Consider the following 13484-nt stretch of genomic DNA (forward strand, 5'->3'; position numbering starts at 1 on the left):
GGCGACCGACCGAGGACCTTGGTGGTCCTTTTCACCGGCTTGCTGATGGGGAACGTGTGCTGCGATGGGCCAGGGCGGAGGGGAGCAGCAGATGGGAGAGCTGCGAGGTGCGCATTTACCAGGACTTGGGAACGGAGCTGGCCAAGAGGCGTGCAGGATTCATCAAGGTAAAGGCAGCCCTCTACAAAAAGGAGGTGAGGTTTGGAATGCTGTATCCTGCAAAGCTCTGGGTTACGTTTGAGGGGCTCCGCTGCTACTTTGAGACACCAGAACAGGTTTGGACTTTTATTGAAGATGGGAAACTGGACTTGAACTGATGGGCGCTTGGTTCTTTCGGTGCTGTACAGTGGCGGCGGTCTGTTGACCTAATTTGCTCTGATTGGGTGTGGACTTTTATTAGGGGAAGAGGCTGGACTTGAGCTGGAGGACTCTGGGCTCCCGGAGCTTTTGTGTGGCGGCGGTTTGTTGGACTGTCCTGTGCTGTGGTGCTTTGTCCAGGATTGTTTTCGGCCTGGACGGAGAGTGGGGGCTGGAGGGCGCGCTGTTTGGGATGTTTTGGGGGGACTGCAACAAGGGGAGGGGCCCTGCAGGGGGGGCCCTGCACTTGGTACCTTTTGGCGGGAGATCGGGGCCACTGATAGGGGGATGGGCTAGGGGCTGGTTACGGGACTTGAAAGGGCACGGTGGGATACAACCAGGTCAATGGGTCCCTGGTGTGTGGGGGGAGAGCCCGAGCGCTCGGACGGGAGACGGGCAGGCGCCAAGGGCAGGGGTCAGCGTAGCTGGCGTAGGTCAGGGGGCACCAGGGAGAGTCGGAGGTGGGGCAGGGCGGGCTAGAGCCAAGCGCAGGGCTGACCTGGCAGGGAAGAGGCCGAGGAGAGGGTTAGGGCCATGTTGGTTTGGTTGAAAGCGTGTAGCATGGGTAAACAGAGCTGGCAGGGGAAGTGCCTTATTAACATGTTTATTCTTTCCCACTGTTCGTTTTCACTATGTTGGGGCTCTTTACACGTGGCCATTTTTCTCTCTGTAATGTTACAAATTTGTGTTAAATAAAAAACTCAAAAAAAACAAAAAGACATATATAATATATATATATACATATATATATATATGCACGCACACCTTAGTATTTAATTATCTAATAAAAAGGGGGGGAGATGTCATAATATCCACTCATGTATATAACGAGGTGCAGACAGGCAGTGATTGACACACAGGATGACCAGTAAGCACACAACACAGTGCAGCCAATCACCAGACAGGACACTACCTCTATAAAGCCAGAGGGCACTAGGTTTCCCGCTCTCTCTGGACCCAGCCACTGAGACAGTCAGAGTCCACGAGCTAGCAAGTACAAACACCATGGGGTAGCTAGTAAGTCTGGTCAGGCTACTACTAGGTCTCCAGCCAGTTCAGTATAGTGTCGACCCACAGCTGATCATGTTTATCAGTTCTATCGTTGAATAAAACAGTGTTGGATTTTCTCCAGTGTTAGACGTCTGTTTCTAGCTTCCCTGCATCGAGTGCAATCCACATCGAACCAACCTGCCTATCACATCAGACTGGACATGGATCCACAAATGGAACCTGACCAGTTTGCTGGAGGAAGTAAAAAAGGACCTGCAGAGGTGGGCCCACTCCCACTCTCCTTCGCAGGGAAAGAGCAGATGATTAAAATTAACATACTGACCAGGTTCCTCTTCCTGTTCAGATCCCACCCAATCTACATCCCCAAGGTCTTTTTCAACATGGCAGACAAGGTAATCATGGCATTAGTGTGTGTTTGAGGCGGGGGGGGGGGGGGAGAAGCTGAGGATCCAAAAGAAGGTCCTACAAAGGAATAGAAACATGAGAGGCCTGGCCCTCCTGAACCTACAGTTATACCACTGGGCAGCCACAGCAGACAGAGTGAGGGAATGGGTGAAGAAACTGGGAGCAGAATGGGTGAAAATAGGGGCAGCACGGTGGCCTAGTGGTTAGCACAACCGCCTCACGGCGCTGAGGTCCCAGGTTCGATCCCGGCTCTGGGTCACTGTCCGTGTGGAGTTTGCACATTCTCCCCGTGTCTGCGTGGGTTTCGCCCCCACAACCCAAAAATGTGCAGAGTAGGTGGATTGGCCACGCTAAATTGCCCCTTAATTGGAAAAAATAATTGGGTAATCTAATTTAAAAAAAAAAAAAAAAAAAAAAAAAAAAAAAGAATGGGTGAAAATGGAGGCGGGTTCCGACATAGGGATATCCCTCCGAGCCCCAGTCACAACCTCTCTCCTATTCCCCCCCGACCAAGCACTCGAGGAGCCCAGTGGTAGCAGCAACGCTCCGGATGTGGTACAAAATGAGGCAATACTTTGGCCTAACCGAATGTCCACCATGGTCCTCATCTGCAACAACCAGGTTCACTCCCGCAATAATGGACGCCAGCTTCAGAAGGTGGAGGCAGGATAAGGGAACACTGATGGTCAGGGACATGTACACGGATGACCGAGTAGTGACCCTGGGGGAACCCACGGAGAGGTTCCAATTGCCAAAAGGAAACGAACTGAGACACATACAGGTCAAAACCTTCCTCCATAAGGAAACAACGACGTGTCCCCAGATACCAGGACATTCTTTAGTCAAAGAACTGCTGGACGTAGGCAAACTAGAGAAGGGAAAATTTGGGGACCTGTATGGGAGGAGGTACGCTCTCCCCCACCCCCGGATGAGATAAAGGAAAAATGGGAGAAATAACTAGGCATGGAGATAGGGAGAGAACTCTGGAGTGAAACACAGCACAAGGCGAACTTCAGATCTACATGCACAGGGCTAAGCCTAACGTAGCTAAAGATGGTGCACAGAGCGCACCTTACCAGAACCCAAATGAGTAGGTGCCCTCTTTCCAGAGGTGGAGGGAGGCCGGCCAACCACACCCACATGTTCTGAGGCAACGTTCAGGGTTCTGGGAATGAGGGTGGAACGATGCCCAAAAGTGGAGGTCTTCAGGGTCTCAGATCAGCCAGAACACTTCATGGGGAGGGGGACCAATGCCCTAGCCTTTGCCTCCCTGAACGCCCGCCGGAGAATCCTGCTCAGCTTGCAATCGGACGCACCACCCAAGGCTGCAGACCAGCTGGCTGGCCTGGCGGAATTTCTCAAACTGGAGAAAATAAAAGTTGCCACCCAAGGGTCGGAAGATGACATCACCAACTTGCTCCAAGATCTGTTCGTAGCCAGCAACCGGTAGAGTAAGGGGGGAGGAAGGGGAGGAAAACATAAGCGAGTCACGGAATAAAGTTGAAGAAGGAAGGAGGGGCAATGGCGGGGGAGGACACATGGGAAAATGAGGGGGACAAGGGACATGTAGAGACATCTGTAAATATGCTCCAGGGCCAAACTGGGAACGGCAACAACGTACGCCGTGGGGGGGGGGGGGGGGGGGGTTGGTGGTCACAGCCACGACAGGAGGGAAAGTGTATGGAAATATTTGTACTGACTTCAACCTGTTTTGTTTTTATCAATTTAGAGGATCCCATTATTTTCTATCCAATTAAGGGGCAATTTGGTGTGGCCAATCCACCTAATCTGGGTTGTGGGGCCAAAACCCACGCAGACACGGGGAGAATGTGCAAACTCCACACAGACAGTGACCCAGGGCCGGGATTCGAACCAGGATCCTCAGCGCCATAGTCCCAGTGCTAACCACTGTGCCACCCCCTCCGCCTGTCATTTTAACCTCCTTTTATTTCTTGCCCATGTTTGTTTTTTTTCCTCTGGTAGGCACGGTTATGCAAAGTAACATAGGAGTTGTGAAATACAAAATGTGAAAACCCAATAAAAACACTTTGATAAAAAAAATCAATGACTTTTTCTTCAGAGAAGTGGGAATGTGTACTGACGATTCCACAGACCTCAGTTCCATTCCCCATTCATATAGAACGTAGAACATAGAACATTACAGCGCAGTACGGGCCCTTCGGCCCTCGATGTTGCGCCGACCCGTGAAACTATCTGAAGCCTATCTGACCTACACTATTCCATTTTCATCCATATGTCTATCCAGTGACCACTTAAATGCCCTTAAATTTGGCAAGTCTACTACTGTTGCAGGCAGGGCGTTCCACGCCCCTACTACTCTCTGAGTAAAGAAACTGCCTCTGACAGCTGTCCTATATCTACCACCCCTCAATTTAAAGCTATGGCCCCTCGTGTTGGTCATCACCATCCGAGGAAAAAGACTCTCACTGTCCACCCTATCTAACCCTCTGACTATCTTATATGTCTCTATTAAGTCACCTCTCAGCCTTCTCTCTAACGAAAACAACCTCAAGTCCCTGAGCCTTTCCTCGTAAGACCTTCCCTGCATACCAGGCAACATCCTAGTAAATCTCCTCTGAACCCTTTCCAAAGCTTCCACATCCTTCCTAAAATGTGGTGACCAGAACTGCACGCAGTACTCCAGATGCGGCCGCACCAGAGTTTTGTACAGCTGCAGCATAACCTCGTGGCTCCGAAACTCAATCCCCCTACTGATAAAGGCTAGCACACCATATGCCTTCTTAACAGCCCTATTAACCTGGGTGGCAACTTTCAGGGATTTACGTACCTGGATGTCAAGATCTCTCTGTTCATCTACACTACCAAGAATCTTGCCATTAGCCCAGTACTCTGCATTCCTGTTACTCCTTCCAAAGTGAACCACCTCACACTTTTCCGCATTAAACTCAATCTGCCACCTCTCAGCCCAGCTCTGCAGCTTATCTATGTCCCTCTGTAACCTATAACATCCTTCAGCACTATCCACAACTCCACCGACCTTCGTGTCATCTGCAAATTTACTAACCCATCCTTCTACACCATCTTCCAGGTCATTTATAAAAATGACAAACAGCAGTGGCCCCAAAACAGATCCTTGCGGTACACCACTAGTAACTGAACTCCAGGATGAACATTTGCCATCAACCACCACCCTCTGTCTTCTTTCAGCTAGCCAATTACTGATCCAAACCGCTAAATCACCTTCAATCCCATACTTCCGTATTTTCTGCAATAGCCTACCGTGGGGAACCTTATCAAACGCCTTACTGAAATCCATATACAGCACATCAACCGCTTTACCCTCATCCACCTGTTTGGTCACCTTCTCAAAAAACTCAATAAGGTTTGTGAGGCATGACCTACCCTTCACAAAACCCTGTTGAGTATCGCTGATCAACTTGTTCTTTTCAAGATGATTATACACCCTATCTCTTATAACCTTTTCCAACATTTTACCCACAACCGAAGTAAGGCTCACAGGTCTATAATTACCAGGGTTGTCTCTACTCCCCTTCTTGAACAAGGGGACAACATTTGCTATCCTCCAGTCTTCCGGCACTATTCCTGTCGACAAAGACGACATAAAGATCAAGGACAAAGGCTCAGCAATCTCTTCCCTGGCTTCCCAGAGAATCCTAGGATAAATCCCATCTGGCCCAGGGGGCTTATCTATTTTTACACTTTCAATTCCTGAAACAATGAAGCAATCCGTGTCCAACGTATAGCGAGATCTAGACAACCAGTAAACGTTTTTTCACAAATAGATAATGACATACAATTTCAAACCAGCATTGTTCTGGCGGATTTCCCAGCATTGTTAGGGCCAGTATCAATATAGACGTTGATGTCCCTCAAGGGTAGAGAATTAGTCATTATAACACCTTATTCTAGACTCTTCAGTGAGGAGAACCATCCTCTCAGTATGTACCCCGTCGAGCCCTCTCAGGATTTCATATGTTTCAATACAATCACCTAATCTTCTAAATTCCAGAGAATATTGAAAAATTAGAAATTAAGTGGAGGAGTTGACGTATCGGCCAAGCTGTCCAAAACATTGCAGAACAGTAACCAACAAAGCAAATTGAATTACGTAACCTAAACTATATAAGTCACAGGAGTTCAGAGCACCAAAGAATCCTACAGCAAAGATGGAAGCCATTTGGCCCATCGTGCCCATGAGGGAAGGGCTATGGGTGTCATATACATGGACTTTAGTAAGGCGTTTGATAAGGTTTCCCATGGCAGGTTGATGGAAAAAGTGAAGCCGTATGGGGTTCAGGGTGTACTAGCTAGATGGATAAAGAACTGGCTGGGTAACAGGAGACAGAGAGTAGTGGTGGAAGGGAGTATCTCAAAATGGAGAAGGGTGACTAGTGGTGTTCCATAGGGATCCGTGCTCGGACCACTGTTGTTTGTGATCTACATAAATGACCTGGAGGAAGGTATAGGTGGTCTGATTAGCAAGTTTGCAGATGATACAAAGATTGGTGGAGTTGCAGATAGCGAGGAGGACTGTCAAAGAATACAACAAAATATAGATAGATTGGAGAGTTGGGCAGGGAAATGGCAGATGGAGTTCAATGCAGGCAAATGCGAGGTGATGCATTTTGGAAGATCAAATTCAAGAGCGGACTATATGGTCAATGGAAGGGTCCTGGGGAAAATTGGTGTACAGAGAGATCTGGGAGTTCAGGTCCATTGTACCCTGAAGGTGGCAACGCAGGTTGATAGAGTGGTCAAGAAGGCATACAGCATGCTTGCCTTCATTGGACGGGGTATTGAGTACAAGAGTCGGCAGGTCATGTTACAGTTGTATAGGACTTTGGTTAGGCCACATTTGGACTACTGAGTGCAGTTCTGGTCGCCACATCACCAAAAGGATGTGGATGCTTTGGAGAGGGTGCAGAGGAGGTTCACCAGGATGTTGCCTGGTATGGAGGGGGCTAGCTATGAAGAAAGGTTGAGTAGATTAGGATTGTTTTCGTTGGAAAGACGGAGGTTGAGGGGGGACCTGATTGAGGTCTACAAAATTATGAGAGGTATGGGCAGGGTGGATAGCAACAAGCTTTTTCCAAGAGTGGGGGTGTCAGTTACAAGGGGTCACGATTTCAAAGTGAGAGGGGGAAAGTTTAAGGGAGATGTGCGTGGAAGGTTTTTTACGCAGAGGGTGGTGGGTGCCTGGAACACTTTACCAGCGGAGGTGGTAGCATCATTTAAGAGGCATCTAGACGGGTATATGAATGGGCGGGAACAGAGGGAATTAGACCTTGGAAAATATGAGACAGGTTTAGATAAAGGATCTGGATCGGCGCAGGCTGGGAGGGCCGAAGGACCTGTTCCTGTGCTGTAATTTTCTTTGTTCTTTGTTACCCTTTCCCCATATGCCTGCACACTCATCCATGGCCCGGAATCCACCCCCCCCCCCCCCTCACCCCCCCCCCCCTTCCGTAGCTCTGCACAATCCCCTCCCTGAACAGTCGCACCCCAAGAAGCTTCCCCCCCACATTCCCCTCCTGCACACCCTCCTTCCCTGCCCCCTCCCCCTCCCTTGAACACGCACACTCCCCTGTATGAAAATGAAAATTGCTTATTGTCACAAGTAGGCTTCAATGAAGTTACTGTGAAACTGTGGTGAACGTATTGCTACTACAATTCACCACTGTATTGTATTATGTTGATGCCCTTGTGGGCTCCGCCAGTGGCTCTGCCCCCTCAGGGGTGGTATATAGGCCTGTAGGCAGCACTCAGTACAGAGCAGTCGCAGGGAGGCACAGATCTAGCTTATTAAAACCATTGTTCACTTCTACTGATCGTCTCGTGTGAATTGATGGTCGCATCAATTTAATAAGCTAAGATATCTCAATGGGAGCAGCCCTCAAACCTGATCGACTGGAACTCGACCCTCAGGCAGCTGAAGCCAAAGGAATCTTTTCACACTGGCTCCGCTGTTTTGAGGCCTACCTCGTCGCTTCCTCCTCGCCCGCCGTCACCGAGGCACAGAAGCTGAATCTGCTCCATGCCCGAGAGAGCCACAGAATCTCTGTACTAATCGAAGACGCGGTCGCGATCCTGAAAAGATATTACGTGAGGCCGGTGAACGAAGTGTTCACGCGGCATCTCCTCACCACACGTCATCAACGCCCCGGGGAATTGCTACGCGACTTGAGGGTACTCGCTCAAAACTCTAACTACAAGGACGACACGGCCTTGCAGCACATGGAACTCGCCATCCGGGCCACCTATGTGGCTGGAGTCCAGTCCAACTATGTCAGACAGCGTCTGCTCGAAAAGGGCGCCCTCGACCTAGAAGAGACGGTAAAACTATCCACCTCATTAGAGGTAGCCTTCCAGAGCCTAAATGCTTTCACTTCCGACCACGCGATTTCCTCCTGGGCGCCGAAGGCGCGACCATCTCCCGACCCAAGGGTGTCCCAGGCCTGTGCCGCGTGGCTGCCCACCCAACCCGGGGGGCCGACCTGCTATTTCTGCAGTCAAAACCAGCACCCCAGGCAGCGTTGCCCAGCTCGGAACGCGACCTGCAGCGACTGCGGCAAGAAAGGACATTTTTCCAACGTCTGCTTGGCCCGACCCAAAGTTCCAAAATCGCAGGCTAGACTCACAGATTCACAGGCCCGCAGACCCCGCCGCCCGACACGTGCAACCGACGGGGGCCGCCATCTTGGCCGCAACCTTGGGACTACCCCGCTACCACGCCGGCTACCCACAACTTGGTGCTGTCACTCTCAACCAATCATGGCCCAAGCACCTCATGAACTCCATGATGACCGCCCGAGTCAATGGGCATGAAACGCCATGTCTGTTTGACTCTGGGAACACGGAGAGCTTCATTCATCCGGACACGGTAAGGTGCTGTTCCCTATAGATTTCCCCTACATCCCAAACAATCTCCCTTGCTTCCGGATCACATTCAGTGCAGATCCGGGGGTACTGTGTCGCGAACCTCACAGTACAGGGTGCCGAGTACGCCAATTTTAAACTCCATGTCCTCCCCCATCTCTGCGCTCCTCTCTTGATAGGACTGGATTTCCAGTACAACCTCAGATGCCTGACCCTGAAGTTCGGTGGACCCCTACCCCCTCTCACCATCTGTAGCCTCGCGAACCTTAAGGTCGCCCCTCCCTCGCTCTTTGCAAACTCACCTCCGACTGTAAACCCGTCACCACCAGGAGCAGGCAGTACAGTGCCCAGGACAGGACTTTTATCAAGTCGGAGGTCCAGCAGCTCTTGAGGGAAGGGATCATCGAGGCCAGTAATAGCCCCTGGAGAGCCCAAGTGGTGGTCGTCAGGACCGGGGAAAAGAACCGGATGGTTGTGGACTGCAGCCAGACCATAAATCGGTTCACACAACTCAATGCGTGCCCCCTTCCTGCATAGCGGACATGGTTAATCATATTGCACATTACCGGGTTTTCTCCATGGTAGATCTGAAGTCCGCATACCACCAGCTTCCGATCCGCCTGGAAGACCGCCACTACACTGCCTTTGAGGCAGACGGCCGCCTCTTCCACTTCCTCAGGGTCCCTTTCGGCGTCACCAACGGGGTCTCGGTCTTCCAAAGAATGATGGACCGAATGGTTAACCAGTACGGGCTGCGGGCCACGTTCCCGTACTTGGATAACATCACTATCTGCGGCCATGATCAGCAGGACCGCGACGCTAACCTTAATAAGTTCCTCCAAACCGCTCATGCCCTCAATCTCACCTACAATAAGGAGAAATGCGTTTTCCGCACAACCCGACTAGCCATCCTCGGCTATGTCGTGGTAAATGGAGTCCTAGATCCCGACCCCAACCGTATGCGTCCCCTCCTGCAACTCTCCCTTCTCCACTGCCCCAAGGCCCTGAAAAGATGCCTGGGGTTCTTTTCATATTATACCCAGTGGGTCCCCGACTATGCAGACAAAGCCTGCCCACTTATCAAAGCCACCATCTTTCCCCTGACGACTGAGGCCCGCCTGGCCTTCAGCCGCATCAAGGCAGACATTACCAAGGCCGCAATGCACACGGTGGACGAGTCCATCTCCTTCCAGGTGGAGAGCGACGCGTCAGATGTCGCCCTGGCTGCTACCCTTAACCAGGCAGGCAGGCCCATGGCCTTCTTTTCCCGTACCCTCAACGCCTCCGAGATTCGATACTCCTCCCTCTAAAAGGAATCTCAAGCCATTGTGGAAGCTGTGCGACATTGGTGCACTACCTGGCCGGTAGGAGGTTCACCCTCGTCACCGACCAACTGTCGGTAGCCTTTATGTTCAACAACACACAGCGGGGCAATATCAAGAATGATAAAATCTTGAGGTGGAGAATCGAACTCTCTATCTATAATTACGATATCGTGTATCGTCCTGGGAAACTTAATGAGCCCCCAGATGCCCTGTCCCGCGGCACATGCGCCAGCGCGCAAGGTGACCGACTTCGGGCCATCCACAATGACCTGGCCCCCGGGGGTCACCCGGCTTCTCCACTTCACCAAGGCCCGCAACCTGCCCTACTCCATCGAGGTCAGGGCCATGACCAGGGACTTCCAAATCTGCGCAGAGTGTAAGCAGCACTTCTATCGGCCAGACAAGGCCCAACTGGTGAAGGCCCTTTGAGCGCCTCAGCGTCGATTTCAAAGGACCCCTCCCCTCCACTGACCGCAACGTGTATTTTCTCAACGTCGTTGACGAGTACTCCCGTTTCCCCTTTGCCATCCCATGCCCCAACATGACCACGGCCAATGTCATTTAGGCCCTGCACAGTATCTTTACCTTGTTCGGTTTCTCCACTTACGTCCACAGTGACCGGGGCTCCTCGTTTATGAGCGATGAGCTGCGTCAGTACCTGCTCGGTAAGGGCATTGCCCCGAGCAGAACTACCAGCTACACCCCCCGGGGAAATGGACAGGTGGAGAGGGAGAACGCAATGATATGGAAGGCCATCCTTCTGGCCCTACGGTCTAAAAGTATCCCAATTTCCCGCTGGCAGGAGGTCCTCCCCGACGTGCTCCACTCCATTCAGTCGCTCCTCTGCACAGCCACGAACGAAACCCCTCACGACCGTCTATTTGTCTTCCCCAGGAAATCCACCTCTGGGGTCTCCTTCTGTCCTGGCTGACAACACCGGGGCCTGTACTCCTCCGGAAGCACGTGAGGAGCCATACGTCCGCCTCCCCTGGTCGAGAGAGTCCAGCTCCTACATGCCAACCCTCTGTATGCCTGCGTGATGCTCCGCGACGGCCAACAAGATAGTCTCCCTCCGGGATCTGGCACCCGCCGGTTCCCCAGCGACCATCACCTATGCACCCCCTACACCAAATACCGCCCCCGCCCCTACCTCCCCCATCCAACCCACCGTGATGAAGCTCCAGATGACATGTTCCGGGAGTCAACGAGCCCAACACCCGTGCCCGCAGCGAGTTCAACACCCGTGCCCACAGCAAAGCTGGAGCTGAGGCGATCACAGGAACGATGAAGGCGCCGGACAGACTCGATCTGTGAGCCCACTTCACCCCTGCTGGACTTCAATTTTTTAACAGGGGTGAATGTGGTGAACATATTGCTACTACAACTCATCACTGTATCATGCTGGACTATTTTGATGCCCCTGTGGGCTCCGCCTGTGGCTGCGCCCCCTCGGGGGTGGTATATAAATCTGCAGCCTGTAGGCGGCATTCAGTACAGAGCAGTCGCAGGCAGGCACAGATCTAGCTTATTAAAACCACTGCTCACTTCTACTGATCGTCTCATGTGAATTGATGGTCGCATCAGAAAAGCCCCGAGTCGCCACATTCCGGCGCCTGTTCGGGGAGGCTGGTACGGGAATTGAACCCGCGCTGCTGGCCTGCCTTGGTCGGCTTTAAAAGCCAGCTATTTAGCCCAATGTGCTAAACCAGCCCAGTATCTATACGATTTGTCTTTTAAATGTCAAACGCTGTTTGGACCAAGGCTGTCATGATTTCGGTCTAATTATTTGTTTATATTTCATTTGAAATAAGCAGAATACACAAGGAAATGCAAAATCCCCGTTTCATATTTCCTACAAAGTGTTTTATAGGGTCATAGATGACTACAGTACAGAAAAGTCCATTCGGCCCATCGCGTTGGTTAAAAACTATTGTTTTATTTGAAGAATGTATCAGTGTGTGTCTGCTTTAGGCATTGGCTGAGGTAGGTATTGGTCAGACCACCCAAACCCTCCTGATCCTCTTCCATTGTGGGATCGATTGCATCAACTTGCAAGGGGAGGTGTGGTCTCAGTCTGTGCGCCTCCCTCAGTACTGCTAGCTTGGATGTAAGACTACTAAGCCTCCGGAGTTGGAGAGTTCGAATCTAACCCGGGAACTAGAGGCGAGGGGAGCGTCACTGGAGATGGCACCCCACATTTTTTTTAAAATAAAGATTTTTTTTAATTCCGAGGGGAGAAAATCCATCGTCCTTTCGTGCCCTTTCGTCATCAGGATGGAGCCTTTCCCTGACAGGAATTCATCAAGGCTTTCCAGGCACTGGGCGCTGACTCATTCCACAAATTCTTCACATTCCTCAATTTCCCATTGTTCCTCTCCCCCACCAACAAAATGAGCTCGGCCTTCCCAGAAACGTCCAGTTCCTGTCCTTCCGGCTCAAAGAGGGAAGTGTGTCTGGGTGATTGGCCACGATGGCTCTGCGCTGTTGCACAAGCTCGTCTCGGCTTCCTGATGGAGGAAGTTGCGGAGTTGACCCCAGGCTGCGTTGGGGACGGACGTGTCTATATGTATTTTTTAGCCGATATCCCTTTTGTAACGGGGTGGAGGGGGGAGGGTGGAAAGAAATATTAAACGGCCCGCTTAGCGAGATATCTGTCATCTGAACCAACCTCTTAGCAACTCGAATGACCGTCTTTCTGGCCAATTAAAGCGGTGATTCAGGATCACGCACTGAACACATCAGCAGCAAACAGTACATTACCTCCGAGTGTCACTGTGACTCACTCACACCGCACTACCTGTTCGTGACTAATTCATAGGATGAAACAAAACCCTTTTTTTTCCTTCTTCTTCCATGCCACATGCTGTCTCCCAGTCCTCTTCACTTGAACCAGACCTCCTCCGGGATTATAATGGGGTTTGCCACTTACACCTTAAAAGAAAACCTTCCACTTGCTTGCAGGCTTCCCCTGAACGTTTCACAGTCAATGCAGGGCGGGTGAAGTGTGATTGGCTTTTATGGTTTAAGAGTGGCAACAGCCAAATTCGAGCACAAGCAAGTTCCCCACTAACAACAATATGCGGCGAAATGGCCTCACAATCTGTTTCTGTGACATGTTGGTTGTGTGAAAAATATTGCCACATAGAGTTTTGCTTTAAAGTCTCAACCAGGCAGCGTGGTGGTGCAGTGGTTGGTGCTGCTGCCTCACGGTGCTGAGGTCCCAGGTTCGATCCCGGCTCTGGGTCGCCGTCCATGTGGAGTTTGCACCTTCTCCCCGTGTTTGCGTGGGTTTCACTCCCACCACCCTAAAGGTGTGCAGGGTGGGTGGATTGATCATGCTGAATTGCCCCTTAATTGGAAGGATGAATTGGGTACTCTAAATTTATTTTTAAAAAGTCTCAACCGAAAGACAGTGTGGTACTCCCACAACAAATTCTGCACTGGAATGTCAGCCTGGATAGCATCCTCCAATCCCTGGAATTAGATTTCCCATAAATCAATACAATC

At 51.1% G+C, this 13484-nt stretch overlaps 1 long non-coding RNA gene across 1 annotated transcript in view; it reads right to left on the reverse strand.

Moving 5' to 3' along the window:
* Positions 1-13078, reverse strand: part of LOC119967753 — a 43527-nt gene extending 30449 nt beyond the window's left edge. Inside the window, exon 1 of the long non-coding RNA XR_005461062.1 lies at positions 12907-13078. This is a non-coding gene — a long non-coding RNA (uncharacterized LOC119967753). The remainder of the gene's footprint in view (positions 1-12906) is intronic.
* Between the last annotated feature and the right edge of the window lie 406 nt (positions 13079-13484).

Source organism: Scyliorhinus canicula, chromosome 6, assembly GCF_902713615.1.
Source record: "Scyliorhinus canicula chromosome 6, sScyCan1.1, whole genome shotgun sequence".
NCBI lineage: Eukaryota > Metazoa > Chordata > Chondrichthyes > Carcharhiniformes > Scyliorhinidae > Scyliorhinus > Scyliorhinus canicula.